We start from the raw sequence: 16,027 nt of genomic DNA on the forward strand, positions 1-16,027 counted from the left end.
TACATCCACATATATATATATATATATGTGCACAAAACCACGCTTTTATCAAGGATTCCGTCGGGTAGACTTTTGAAATGAAATTTTCCTCCAATCAGTCGTAGCAACGCGCTTTCTTCTGACTGTTATATTTTTGTAGCTCTGATGTGTGCATTAATGTAATCGGTGTACCAGGAAATCATGCATTGACAGGAGTTCCCCTTTGCTTGGAATGCAAAGTGTGATTAAATGCATTGTTTTTTGACACGTTATGGAGTACATGCATTGAGGCTTCTCAGCTGTGCTTGTGCTAAGAAAAGGAAACATTGTAAAAATAATGTAACACAATTGTCAATGTAACCTTTTGTAAGTAGTGCCTGTAGGATTCAGTGTGGAGAAACTCTAGAGACTTTTATTAACTTGTGGATTTTTCTGTATTTGGTGGCAGCGTCACAAAGTGCTTCCGCAAGACTGTGTTAGCTGCGGAGCTCAGCTCAGAGCGAAATGAGGTGAATGGGAGGGGAGATGATGACGTGACTCCCCCACCCGCTTTAACTGTCAATCCCCCCCACAAAGACAGTCTCTCGGAATTTGCATAAGCACAGCCTTTCACCATCAATGTGAACTTAGTTACAAAGTGATCAAAACTCTCGTTTATATCCTGCGTTCTCTCATTAAACTTGTATCCCACATTAGCCGTGGGCATGACAAACGCCAGCGGCAGCCTGTCTATGAACTTAATTTAAACTTTAGGTTTACACCGTGCTTTGTTTCCGCAGTAGCTGCACTCATGAATATGGTTGTATGTGTCAGTCGCTCGCTTCTTATTGTTTTGCTGCCTTCTCAATTGTATAATGCATGTTTTCTTCAGCGCTTTTTGGAGCTCTTCCTTGTTTTCTACGTACTGTGTTGACAGTCAGTTCACGTGATTACGTGGGAGGCGTGATGATGTCACACGAAACTCTGCCCCCCACGGCCATCAAGCTCAACTCCATTACAGTATATAAAGAAAAATAGCTTCCAGTTAATGCCATTACACATAGAATTTCGAAATGAAACCTGCCCAACTTTTGTAAGTAAGCTATAAGGAATGAGCCTGCCAAATTTCAGCCTTCCACCTACACCGGAAGTTGGAGAATTAGTGATGAGTGAGTGAGTGATAGTATAGATTAATTATGTCCTTCCTTTTTTAAATGTGTGGCCATTCCGTGCACTGTGTGGGTGGAGCTTGAGGAGGCGGGGCCATGCTGACATCACTACTGCCGGGTCCTCCCTCTGGCTTTATATGTTGGACACAGAGAAGGATTGAGTGTTGGTTGAGTGTTGTACTGGAGTTTACTGTAAGTATTGTTGTTTTTTGATTTATTCCTGTTTTGTTTTTTGTTGTTTTGGATTGATGAATTTTGTCTTGGCACTTGGTTGCCATGAATTGCCTTTTTAGGTAACTCTTTTTTTGCACTTTTATGTATATAGCCTATTTGTGGCTGGCCTGTGAAGGTCCTGGCCTACTTCTGAGGCTAATTTTGGAGGCCTCACACCCTGTCACCATGTTTTTGACTCCAATGCAACATGAAAAGTGCAATGAAAAAAATAAAGCGGTCAATTTTCATCTTTCACAGTTGAGAGGGTGGGCTCTCGTGAGTTGATTGATGAATTTTAAGTGAAGCACATGCCTTATGTTGTGACTGTGTGCAACCATAGTGGATATGCATGTGAGATGACGTTGGCCAGTATTTAATTCAAGAAGCTCTGAATGTATCATTTTTAATAGTCTGCATCTGAAGTTTCTGCTTTAAACATGGCATATGATGGCTGAAGAATTACTTCTACACTAGTGATGATTCACCAATCAGAACATAAATCTCACTTGAGCCCACCCTCTCAACATTGGTGGGTGGTAATCACAGTTTTCATTTCAAGCTCTATTTCATGTTGTGTACAGTTTCACTGAGAAAACAGATGAAGAAATAATTTAATAAACGGCACAAAAAAAGCACATTTTGTGACACGTCTAATTATTTATGTTCGCATACTATTTTGTGATTATTTATTATTTATCTATTGTCACATTTCATAGCACATTTATTTGTGTATGCATTTATTTATTTATTTCATTCTGTCTGAAATACTCCTCTATACTCGCAGGCAATTTAACAATTTCGCAGTGTTTCTGTAAAATAACTAACACTAGTCATCCTTAATAAAAATCACTCCTGCTGCCTTCTGGTTTTTGCCAGGCTCTTGCATTGATCAGTGTGGCTAATCTTTAAAAGTCCCCATTCTTATATATACAAGGCATTATATTGACTGGCATTGTTTGACATTTAATGTTTTTTAAGTAACTTGCAAGAGAGAAATCAATCAATGCAAAATGCAAAGTTTGCCTGAGATTACAGCACATCGATTTACAGATTATTGCCACCCACTCACACTGAAACTCAGCCTTCTTTTTTGGTGCTTTATGCAGATCTTCTCAGAGCTCTCAACTGACACTGCACACGTCTGGCTACAGTCAGAGATGGTTCCCGCCATGAAGGTTACGACCACCCTATGGCTCTGTACTAGAATACTTGAACCTTTAAAATGAATGAATCAATACCTGGACACAAAAGCTCTCTTGTTTTATGGCACATAGTGGAACATAGTGGCGCAGTGCTTAGTGCTGCCCTTTTGAAGCTCCAGGGATCAGAATTGAAAATCCAATCTGGTCACCACCCATTTAGACTTTCCGCATTCTCCCCATGTCTGAATACTTCATTTTCCTCCCACAGACATGGAGGAGAGGTTGATTGATGATCCTGAAATTACCTGGTTTGGATGTGCGTGGCTGTTTCTTGCCTTATGCCCAGAACTGTCACGATGAGTTCAGTAACAACTACCCTTATCCAGACTGCATAGGTAGTGTTGTATGCTCTGTATTAGATCGACACCTCGCCCAGACTCCTGGACATGTAATGGAAGACTGGAGATGATATGGCTGTGAAGTGGAGCTGTGAGGCCAGAGATCCTGACTCTGCTGGCTTTAGCTTTGTAAAGACACACGGTGTCAAAGGATTATTGTGAGCAGAGAAGATAAGCAGGAGATGGTAACGTGAAACACAACTCGCAGTAAAGTGGCACCAAGCCAAAAAAAGTCAAACAATCAGGTAACCAAAACCCCAGGGCAAAGAGAGAAACAGAAATCAAAGGCAGGAAGAGTTCAAAAAGCATAAACAAAACCTGACATGAGGGACTACAGTGAAAGAAGCTAACTAATGCTAGAACTGAGATTCAACATGTTTATCTGCCAAAGGGATAAAATAGAGTGGAATCGCCTCCATATTGTTATTCTCACATCCTGTGCTGAAAAAAACGAGGCAACTGCCACAGTCACATGATGCACAGTCACTGTCAAGTAAACAAAGAACAAAACCTAAAGGAAATCAAATACAATTTTGTCAAAGCAAATTAAAATGTTTAACAAATCTCAAAAACGGGGTCTACATGATATAAACAAATAAAACAAACCAAAATATGCATAGAAAAGTGTTGTTAAAACTTTAAGATGTGCCTATCGTTATTACTACAGTAATAAACGTGTCAGCAAAAGTGTTGCTGTTGACCAAGAATCCTCAGGATTCTTCAGACGCTGTTACTGTCCAATGGCCAGAATCTTGTGAAGTATGCTGTTATGTTTCAGCCAGGGTTTGTTCCTTGGCTTACTGTGTTTTTTTATTTTTATTACTGTTGTTTTTGAATTATTCAATTTCATGTGTTTTCATTATTATATCATTTTTGTTAATATTGTTTTGTTTAAATATTAGTATTTATGCAATGTGTAGTTATGTTTGCCTATCTTCCAGAGGGTGAAACCTCAAGAGGCGGGGCCACTATAAGCCACTGTTGAGGCCCCGCCCACAAACTGCACATTTCAGATTGAGGAGATGGTTTCAAAAGATGTTAATTGATCCAATCCGATCCATTTTATTTATAAAGCACTTTAAAACAACCAGCACAGGACCAAAGTGCTGTACAATAAATAGTTGATAGGTAAAACAACCAACAAATTGATAGATATGGATTGTAGAGAATTAATTCATCTTTGTGAGTACTGATCTAATTTTCTGGATATTGTTCTTTTTGTTTTTTTTATTTTTGGATTTAATTTAGATTTACCATAAAATCTCGCATATAACAAGCACTCATGTATAATGCGCATGCTGATTTAGCCGAACATTTTCAGTTTTAAAAAAAAGGAAGTTCATATTGTTACGCACATGCGAGTAGGAGGACGTTGTATAGACCAATTGAAGGTAATTTCACACTGGGCCAGGGGGTGGCGGAGCGCACTAAACCTTCACCTGTTATCTTTGCAGACCAGCCGCTGGAAAACTTGTCTGACTCACTGTTGAAGACATCACTTCCGGTTCTGTTGAGTAAGAAGACGTCACTTCCCGCTCCAGAGCCTAGGCTGATGTCAGTTCCGGCACCTACAACAACATCAGAAGTAGGTCACTTCCTGTTCCCCTATGTCACTTCTGTTTTTTCCAGTTAAAACCACCATCTTCTCAAACCTCAGTTAGTTCATATCTGGACTCCATCCAAGACACTTCTGTCTTAAAACAAACCCATTGCAGCCAGGGATAATATACAGGTGGCCACCCCAAACCTTTTTAAGTGTGTCGAGTCTGATCCTTTCACAATATATAATGCGCACCTTGAACTTTTCAAGATTTTAGGGTGAATGTTGTCTTTTGTTCACAGAAGGGGTGAGGGCAATAATAAGCTATAAATTTCGAAAAAAACTCACCATTACGGTAAAGGTAGACTGTCTTTGCTTGGGGAAACGTTAGACTCGTTGACTTGTGACATCTAAAACCTGCATGTGTGTGACTATCAAAGAGGAAACTATAGCATAAAGGCCAATGGCAAAAATGGCATTGACATCTGGCAAGACAGCAAAGGGAATATGCAAAGCAAAATACTCAGTGGATGACTTTTTGCGTATATTTTATTATTTTTAAATGGAGTCTGACTTGTCAGACTCTGATTTTCGTGCAAGGCTTCTGGAGTTCAAGATCAAAGGCAAAAGTGAGATACCGTCATCAGTGGATCGGTCTCCAGCTGATCACTGTGCTCAACATATTCGTGTGCCTTACTTTTATTCTATGTTAATGAGTTTTGTCTTATTTTAATTCTTACTTTGTCTTTTTTTTCTCTTTTTCTTCCTCATGTAAAGCACTTTGAGCTACAATATTTGTATGAAAATGTGCTATATAAATAAATGTTGTTGTTGTGTAGCTGATGCGCCTACAGCAATGTTTGCCTGCCACTTACAATGACAAGGCCCTAACCCTAACCCAAGCCACACTGCCACTGCCGTCAGAGATGGTGAACACACAGTGAGAGTGGCCATAGAACCAGCAACAGATTTTTTATGTTCATTTATGTGTGAAACTATTGCTTTGTGTGCTTTTTAGGAAATAGCCCAGCAGATGAGCAAATGCTGCTGCTAAACAAGGCGACAGCACACTGCACACAGCATCAGATATTTTATGTTGATTTATGTGAGAAACTATTGCTTTAAAAATTATATCTTGTGCATAATGTGCACCTCAATTTTTAGCAAACTAGTGAAAATTGCATGCAGTATACGAAAGATTTTATGGCATTTATCTTTGATTGCCCTTTTAAGCATAGCTTTTTTGCTATTTTTTCCTAGTTTCACCATTGCGTTGTATTTCTTTTGTCATGTAATAAATCATTTCATATTTTAGAAACATTGCTTTGTCCTTTCAAACCAGAGGTTGTCAGTTACTTACTCCCTTGAAGGGCATATTTACACTCTCCAGAAGCCTGACTTTTGAGTTTAGGGCCAGGTCTGGTTCAGACTACTGAGATCCTGCTCACGGTGTGTCACACCATTTGCAGGCTGTGCTAAGGTGAGCCACCTTCTGTACCTGATCATCATTTACTTTGCCAGGCAGTTCCTCAAGATATTTTTAGAGACTAACCAGCCCTACAGCTCCATCTACAACCAGAATCACATGAGCTGTTGCGTTTCACATGCACAAAACCTCTAACTTTAGATCTTCGTATTTGCTCAGCTTTTCAAATTCCTTGACAGAGATGTATGCTTCACCTGGAACATCTATGTAAATGAGTCAAAATTGTCTTGGACTATGACCATGGTGTTCAATGTCACATGGATTCGATCTGATGGTATGATCAGTGATCACAGGCATGTCGAGCATGATAGTGATATTCTCTGTCTCAATGATTGTTTTTCAAGTTGGTGATAATACCAGTGGTCAGGCTCTCAACTCCCAAAGCATTGACCAGCGCAGTTATCTACAGTAGCTATATAATTGTGACAATTAGCACTAATGACCTAGAAGCAATATGCCTGATGTGCTCCTCTTGTTGCCACAACCTGCACTTATTATCATGGTTTCTATCATTATCATTATTCATTTGTAGTAGTATTAGAACAGTAATAGAACATTAGAACAATCTAGACAAGAACAGGCCATTCAGCCCAACAAAGCTCGCCAGTCCTATCCACTTATTTCCTCCAAAAAAACATCAAGTCGAGTTTTGAAAGTCCCTAACGTCTTACTGTCTACCACACTACTTGGTAGCTTATTCCAAGTGTCTATCGTTCTTTGTGTAAAGAAAAACTTCTCAATGTTTGTGCGAAATGTACTCTTAACAAGTTTCCAACTGTCTCCCCGTGTTCTTGATGAACTCATTTGAATATAACAGTCTCGAGCAACTGTACTAATTCCCTTCATAATTTTAAACACTTCAATCATGTCACCTCTTAATCTTCTTTTGCTTAAACTGTAAAGTCTCAGGTCTTTTAATCTTTCCTCATAATTCAACCACTGTAGCCCTGGAATCAGCCTTGTTGCTCTTCTCTGGACCTTTTCTAGTGCTGCTGTGTCCTTTTTGTAGCCTGAAGACCAAAACTGATCAAAGTACTCAAGATGAGGCCTCACCAGTGCATTATAAAGGTTGAGCATAACATCCTTGGACTTGAACTCCACACATCGTGCTATATAACCTGACATTCTGTTAGCCTTCTTAATGTCGGGAAGTCGATAGCTTAGAGTCCACAATGACTCCTAAATCCTTCTCATAAGGTGTACTCTCGATTTTCATTTCTCATTGTGTATTAAAAGTGGCACAGTGGTTAGTGCTACTACATCGCAGATCTGAAGTACTGTCTTCAATCAAATCTCCATCTAGTCATTGTCTGCTTGGGGTTTTTCATGATGTACTCCAATTTGCCATCAGCATGTTCCAAATTGGTTAGCCATGTGTTATATTTGCCATGAAAATGAACAAACTATCACGATAATGGTGGAAACCAAGAAAAGAAATGTCAAAAATACGAGAAAAAGAGTCTACTCTAAAACTAAACCACTAAACCAGAAATCAAAGTGGAGGACAGAAAAAGGTGTCAGAAGTACCAAAAAAGTACAGATAATAACGTGCAGAGATTTCTTTGACTTAACCACAAACTCAGATGAAACATGGCTGCCAGTGCCGACCTTTAAATCCATCACATTAATGATTGCAGATGCTGTGACCCCTGAGGCAACTAGGAGTTGCATCCTGGCAAAGGGATTTTGAAAACTGTGGCATTCATGAAAACCAAGACTCCATCGGAAAAAGAAACATCAAATAACTAATCATTAGAAAATGATTTTTTATTCCAAAAAGGGTCTTCCAACCCCAAATACCTAGAACTAAGTACAAACCACAATTAACTAAGCTCAAATATGCAAATAAAAAATTAAATAAGAACGCAAAGTATAACACTGTGTGGTTATTTGCAGCAGCAAGCCAAACTGGACTTCTAATTAAATTAAGAATGTTAAGAACGTTCGGTCATAGTTGGACCCCGAATTAGATTAAGAACGTTAAGCCGTAATTGGCAGATGGCTTTACAATGTCAGGTCAAAGTACAATTGTTTATATCCTTTTGTTCTTTTAGGAGCTCAAGTAGGTTAAGTGACTCACCCAGTCAGGAGAGAACTGAACCAGCAACTTTCTGGTTTAACAGTCCAGCCCCCCACTAGCCACTACAGTACATGTGCTATGACTTCCTTATGAAGACTAAATAATCGCAGACTCAACTTGCTTTTGCTATCATAAACCTTTTGAGCTTAACTATTAACTAAACAAACAAGCCTGATGGACTGAATGGCCTCCTCTCACTTGTCAAATGTCTTACGTTCTTTAGAGTATCACTCCACATCTAAGCCAGCACTAAAGGAGACCTACTGATTACCACAGGTGGTCTACTGGCTTTCTTCCCACCATTCCTTTATTCATGCATTGGGGTCAGAACAATGGACAGACTGGGACCTCCTCAGTCCTTGGCTCTCCTAAGCTCTGCCCAGGATGAGCTTTTCCTTCTATTGGCTTGAAGAATCTGGCAGAACTCCGCTACACGTGGTGAGAGAGGGCCATGTAGCGGCGCCCTTGCTATTGTTATGGCTACAAACCAACTCACTTTGAACGCCATTCACTAAACGGGACCAAAGGGCCGATTCTTGGTATTTTTGCGCAGAAGCTTTTTTTTTTTTTTGTTTTAAGGAAAACCTTCACATCTGGCAATCTTTGTGGTATGCGGTTTCCTCCACCAACTTTTAAGCCGACAGCTACTTTTCAGATCTTATGGGCTCCCAAGAGTTGAGGAGATTCGGCACAGAGGGTTCCCTGTGTGTGCCAGCTTTAACAGGCAGGTTTATTTATTTTCCCTGGAAAGAGCATATTGAAACAGTCGCCTGTTTTCTAAGAGCCATTGGCAGAACTTCAGCAGCCATTAGAGGAAAAATACATGCTCTGTATCCAAATTGCACTATTAATGAAACATCAGCAGTAAAACCCACCACGTCACCAAAACATTGCATAAAATATTAATCCAATGTCAAAAGACTGAGTGTATAACCATTACTCAATTCCCAGAAGCCACCTGACTCCGAGGGACAGGGCATTTATGTAGCAAATCAAAGAAGATACACCCTGTGGCACATCTGGCTGAGTACCAATTAACACCTCAGCTAGAGAATATCTGCAAAATAATAAATCAATAAGTGGGACAACCGCCATCAAGGGGAGTCATAAAAAAGTTCACATTCTAGACTCCATTTAGTTCTATGGAACCCCTGTCTGTTTCAACACATGTCCTTCAGTGCAACATCTAAAACCTGGCTCCAGATTCTCCAAACCACCAGGACATTTTGAGCTGAGGTTCTTCATTGTCTCACCACACCTTATTCTTACCCACTTTTAACACCCAAGGGACTTCAATGTGCACTCCTAGTGTCAGATCCACAAAAGCGTAGTTTTCCTTTTCATTTATGATGTTCACAAAATATACTGGCTGATACACTTAGTCACCTCATCAGTCATAGGGTGTTTCAGACCTTTCAACATTAGACACCCTTGCCCAGGTGACCCAGCTGGACCTCAGCTTGCCTCTAAGTAGCAATTGCCTATGGGTTGCTCCCACTAAACCTCAGCCACCTTGAGGTCCTCTCTGCTACCTCTGATGATAATTCTGATGGCTCTTTTCTTGCATGTGCCTGTGATATCCAAAATGACTTACAGATGGATCTACCAGCAACTCTCCTGCATCCCGCTTCAACGGTCAATAGAAGGCATGCCACCTCTTTCTGTAGCATTCTTCTACCAGTTCATGGTACTTTGCCCTTTTCCTCTCAAAGGCCTCTTACATCTGTTCTCACTATCAAAAGTCCCTACAATGGGCATGTGAATAATAGAACTGGATCTTGCATCAATGGAAGAATGTTGTCTGGTCTGATGAACCCTGCTTTCTCTCTGAGGTACTGTGAGCTCTAACAACACTACTTGGCATGATGCTTCTGAGAGCAGGACCATGTCTGGCCTGAGTGTAGTATCGGTCATACCCTCTGGGAGTCTAGGTTACTTGTCCAGATCAGCTCTTAATTGCCAGTCTGGTGCATGCTCGAGTAGTCCTGCTGTTGCTTTTCACCAAGGTCCTGGCTTCTCCCCAGCACTGATGAAGATCATACACTGATTATCCAAACCATTATGTCCACTAGAGAATATCATTGAATACCTCGGAACAATGATGCATGCCAAGGTCAGAGATATATTAGACAGTAAGCTGACGTTAGGCACTTGTGGTTGATGTGTTTAAAGCACAAGACATAGGCAGAAGTAAAGTCCTCAATGACTTTGATGAAGACCACGGCATGACCAGATGACTGATTCAGAACATTGTTGGGTACTCACGGCCAGCTGTGGCGAGTGCCTAGCACCAGTGGTCTAAACAAACTGCCAGTAGGGTGTTGATCATACCAAACCTCACTGATGCAATAGATTTAAGAAGGCCTGGAACGAGCAAACAGAAGGGCTACTGTGGAACAAATCACAGATAATTTATTGATGGTTACAAGACTAATGTGTCTCAGCACACAATGTATTGAACCCTTCTGCATACAGGACTGTGTAGCCACAGAGCAGTCAGAATACACATAGTAACTTCCTGTCAACCATCGAAAGTCCCTACAATGGGCACGTGAATGATGGAACTGGACTTGTATCAATGAAAGAATGTTGCCTTGTCTGATGAACCCCATTTTTCTGTTGCATAATATGAAGTACTGGATGCATGTTGTCACACACGTGCACTAAGGGGGCAGACAGTGTCCAATTGTGAGTGAAATATCAAGAGTTGGGGATTGGAACAGAGTACTGATGCCTTTCTTCCTCTTTCGACAGACCAAAAATTAATCACTATTTTCCACTTCAGTCCCTTTCAAATAACATCACTTCCCACTCCCTCCAATGATGTCACTTTTTTGGTCTCACTCTGATGACATCGCTTCCGGCTCCCTCCAATGATGTCACTTCCACTTCCTCCTAAAATTAGATTTCTTTCCTACCACCATCACATAAAAAACAGTTGTATTGTACTTGTTGTCTAATGTATTTTCTACAAAACAACCTTAAACGGTCCTTTTTTACTACTCCATCTTAGCGTGCACAGCCCTGCCCTTCCTGATGTCACACATGCTATGTTTCCACCTTGTCCATTGCTTCTGCCACCCACAGCCTCCTCCCAGTCCACACCTCAATGCCAGCTGGAGAGATCTTTGTATCGACAGACACCACTTCCCTTGCTTGAGTCACCATGTATTCCTCATTCATAAATTTGCTTAAAAAAGACAATTAGAAACAAAAGCTGCTAACAGAGTAACCATGGATTTAATATTATGAAATGGTTGCATATATACTTTCTCAAATCTAATTAAGATTTGTAGTGAGACAGAGCCTAAACTGGCAGCAAGCAGGTACCAACCCCGGCAGAACACCAGCCTGCCATATTATGCAAACAAAGTCTATTGTTTCATTTTGGATTGTTATGTCAATTTCCTCAGAACACACTCTTTTCATGCCAAAGTGTTATACATTGATTTAATAACATTCACTCTGAATCAATGACAGTGAGGACTGGTATATTGATTGGCTCAATGATTCCTAGATAAATGCTGTTCCCTTTCCACAGCTCTGTTGCACACTCCACTTGTTTCACCAGATAGCCATAAAGCTTCTTTGGTGCCCATATTTATATCATGGGAACATCCTTATTGTCCACTTCTAATATTAATAGCTGTGCTAACCATCTAAGATGGGTTGAAATCTACATAACCAACATAGACCTCTGTGCTAATGTTTCCAATGCACCATGCAATTGATATGTCTCTGTTATACACCATTTAGTATGGGAATCGTCAAGGCAGTGTTAATGTTTGTGATGCACCATCTGTTAGAATGACATAGATCATATCAGATCATATCAGCGTTTTTATGGTTCCTGCATACAAGTCCCTGCTGAAGCGCACTAAACCAGCCCGCAAGAGCATCAGAGTGTGGCAGGTTGGTGCGGTTTCAGCTCTCCAAGACTGCTTCGAATTGACAGACTGGGACATTTTCAGAGAGGCTGCTATGGATGGTGACTCCATCAATCTGGAGGAGTACACAGACTCTGTGACTGGCTACATCTCCAAATGCATAGAGGATGTTACTGTTACCAAGGATGTTACCACTAGAGCCAACCAAAAGCCCTGGATGACAAGAGAAGTGCACAAGCTGCTCAAGATCAGAAATGCAGCCTTCAGATCTGGAGACAAGGCCGCCCTTAGGGTGACCAGAGCCAACCTGTCTCGTGCTATAAGGAGAGCTAAGTGGGCATACGCGCAGAAGATCAACAAACAATTCAGCAGCACCAGAGACACACGTCGTATGTGGCAGGGTGTTCAGGCAATTACAAACTACAAGCCCAATCCACACAGCAGTGATGGTGATGCCTCCCTTCCAGATGAGCTGAACAACTTCTTTGCACGGTTTGAGGCACAGAACAAAGAGCCTGCGAGAAAAGCAACACCTCCCTCCACTGACCAAGCACTCTGTCTCTCCATAACAGATGTGAGGAGGACTCTATCCAGAGTCAATCCAAGGAAGGCTGCAGGACCTGACAACATACCTGGTCTTGTGCTCAAAGAATGTGCAAGTCAACTGGCTGGTGTCCTCACAGACATCTTCAACACATCTCTGAGCCAGTCGTCAGTCCCAACATGCTTCAAGTCGACCACCATCATACCAGTGCCAAAGAAGTCATCAGTGACATGCCTGAATGACTACCGACCAGTTGCACTCACACCAATCATAATGAAGTGCTTGAAAGGTTAGTCATGTCACACATAAAGACTAATCTCCCTGCCTCCCTTGACCCTCTTCAGTTTGCATACCGCTCAAACAGGTCAACTGAGGATGCCATATGCTCTGCCCTTCACATCTCCCTGACACATCTGGATAAAAAGACACATATGTCAGGATGCTATTCATAGACTTTAGCTCTGCCTTCAACACAATCATCCCTCCAAAGCTGGTTGTAAAACTGAGCAGGTTGGGCCTAAACACCACCCTCTGCAATTGGATCCTGGACTTCTTGACAGAGAGGCCCCAGTCAGTTCGGATGGGCTACAACACTTCCAGCATCATCACACTGAGCACTGGAGCACCGCAGGGCTGTGTGCTTAGTCCACTGCTCTTCACCCTGCTGACTCACGACTGCACAGCCACGCACAACACCAATCACATCATCAAGTTTTGGATGATACGACGGTGCTGGGACTGATAAGCAGGGATGATGAAAGAGCATACAGAGATGAGGTGAAATGGCTGTCCGCATGGTGTGAAGACAACAATCTATCTCTCAATGTCGACAAAACAAAAGAGATAATCGTGGACTTCAGAAAATCACGTCCTGCCCACATCCCGCTCAGCATCAACGGTTTAGATGTGGAGATTGTTAGGAGTACCAAGTTCCTCGGTGTGCACTTAACTGAGGAACTTACGTGGACACATAACACCTCATCACTAATCAAGAAAGCCCAGCAGAGACTACACTTCCTGAGGCGGCTGAATCAAGCACGTCTTCCCCCTTCCATCCTCACCATGTTCTACAGAGGCATCATAGAGAGTGTCCTGACCAGCTGCATCACTGTCTGGTATGGCAACTGTAACATATCCGACCGCAGCGCCTGCAAAGGATAGTGAAGACAGCAGAGAACATTATTGGGGTGCCTCTCCCTTCACTACAAGACATATTTTACAAACGCTGTGTCCGCAAGGCCTGCAGCATTGTGCAGGACCCTTACACCCCTCACATGGACTTTTCACACTTCTGCCATCCAAGAGAAGATATTGCAGCATCAAAGCCAAATCTGCGAGGCTGCAGGAGAGTTTTACCCCAAGCTGTTAGACTCCTTAACACCAGGCTGCCCCCTGGGACCTTCCACACGGCCTCAACCTCCTCTACAAAACAGAACTTTTATACATGAAAACCACTATCCTGCAAAGAACTGAAAATCTCATACTGACCTCTAAGGATTTATGAAACATTCTGACCTGTCATTGTTTACACACGTCTTAAACAACTATTATCATACACTGATAATTTCTGTATTATCTATATCTATTATTTATTATTTATTTACTTATTATATTACATATCTTACACATCAATATTGCTGCTACTTGTTTGTCCTATCTTTGCACAATGTCTTGTCTTGTTTGTTTGTGTTTTAATTATAAATTTTAAAATTTTTATTCTATTTTTAATTTACTATTTGCACATCATGTTGTTACACTGTGGACCCTGAGCTTCGCAATTTCGTCTATCTGTATACTTGTATATGGTTGAGATGACAATAAAGTTCACTTTGACTTTGACTTTGATAGATAATGCTATTGGACAGACACTTATCCATTTATTACTGTGGACACACATGGCATTGGTTCATTCTGAACTGGCATGACAGTTCCTGTGGAACATTTTTGCATTAATAGATTTGAAGTGTGCCACTGCAATCTTAGTGCACTAATCCTATCTCTTTCTTCCCCACAGACCAAATGCAGGATATTCCACCTGGGCCCTATGACATCACTTCCGGTTCCACCCCAAAAGGCGTTACTTCCGGTTCCAACCCTAGATGACATCATTTCCCTCCTTCCGAATTTAAAACCACCTTGTCTGTACCATAACCTCAGATCTGTTTTGGACTCTTGTCTGTGAAGACCTTTTCTCAACAAATCTTCAAATTTTCAGCCACTTTCCACTTATACAGGAGGCTGACCCAATGCATTTTTATGTGTCAAGGCTTGATTATTACCACATATTATTATTATTATTATGTCAAAAAACAATAATCCCAGATTTTGTTTAGGCAGTGTCAAATAATCAGACTTACAAAAACCTGAAATGAAAACTGAAAGTGACCTGAAGGATTACTGACTGATCAATATTCAGACTTTAGAATGATGCTGAAGTCAAATGTCAAGGTCTCCATGTTTGACTCCTGCAGCCCAGCAGTCTTGACACTGTGGTTTTTAGTTCATTGGTGTTTTGGGGCAGCCTAAGAAATGCACATTTGATTAAACCCTGATTTTATATATCACTTTTCACACAGACAGTATCACAAGGCACTTTACAAAGCACCCAGGGACACAACCCAAAGTAGCGTGCTGGCAAACTGACTGAAGGACAGGAGCAGCAAGCAATGCTAAAAGCTGAGGACTGTTGATACTGAAGTCTTTTACCTGAATGGTACGGCATACCACATATATTATTAAAATTAGGCAAAAAAAGAAGTTTAAAGCTCACAGTGTGTGTTTAAGAATTGTAGTAGCAGAGGGGCAGATGGCACAGTGACTGCAGAAGAAGGAGATTCTTCTTCACTGAGCTCTGGACTTTCTCTTCCCTGCTATAAATTTAGGTTTTGAGCACAGATCCATTAGGCCAAAATCAAACTCTGCCTAATGTCTTTTTGTTCATTAAGTCAACTTAAAAAAAATTGATGGATTTATTGAAGTCAAAGTGTATAAATGAGCTAAGCCCAGCTCTGCTTGCCAGGATGTACATCTGCACTGTTTCAAGAGGATGAGCAAATCCACTTCAGCTCTGCATTTGCAGGGCTCTGCTTTATATCCCTCAAAGACGAGCAAGCAGACGGTTCTCTTTATTTCTTCAAATTGTCATTTTTTTAAAGGTTCTTTTTTACTCAACTAACCTTCCTTTACTTGTACTGCGCTTAAAAAAAGACTAGACTTTGCTCTCAGACCATTGGGTATAATTAACACAATTCATCAGTGGATCTGTTGTGTTTACAGGCTCATCCACGACTACCAGACTTCCGTTAAAAACTATGAAGCTATTAAAAATGAGACCTTCAGGGCCTTACCTTTGGGTTATTTTCATCATCATTTTCTTTCCTCTGGTCTTCATTGACTAAATACTATATGAAGAAATCTGGAAAAGAATCATTACTAATTAAAGTTTTCCTTTTGCTTGACAAAATACTTTGTGTCTTCCACAGTTCTTATTTTACATAATTCATTTTATCCTCTTTTTCCATTTGAATATTATTACCTTGTATATTGTATATTTAAATATTATTAATCCACAGATTTTCTTTATGATTTTTCTCACTTTATGTGCTCCCAC

General features: G+C 40.9%; 1 long non-coding RNA gene across 1 annotated transcript in view; it reads left to right on the forward strand.

Annotated features, from left to right (window-relative positions):
* Positions 1-15,786, forward strand: part of LOC120517928 — a 44,933-nt gene extending 29,147 nt beyond the window's left edge. The window contains exons 3-4 of the long non-coding RNA XR_005631135.1: positions 4,335-4,465; positions 14,432-15,786. This is a non-coding gene — a long non-coding RNA (uncharacterized LOC120517928). The remainder of the gene's footprint in view (positions 1-4,334; positions 4,466-14,431) is intronic.
* The last annotated feature ends 241 nt before the right edge of the window (positions 15,787-16,027 follow it).

This window comes from Polypterus senegalus, chromosome 17 (assembly GCF_016835505.1).
Source record: "Polypterus senegalus isolate Bchr_013 chromosome 17, ASM1683550v1, whole genome shotgun sequence".
Lineage (NCBI taxonomy): Eukaryota > Metazoa > Chordata > Cladistia > Polypteriformes > Polypteridae > Polypterus > Polypterus senegalus.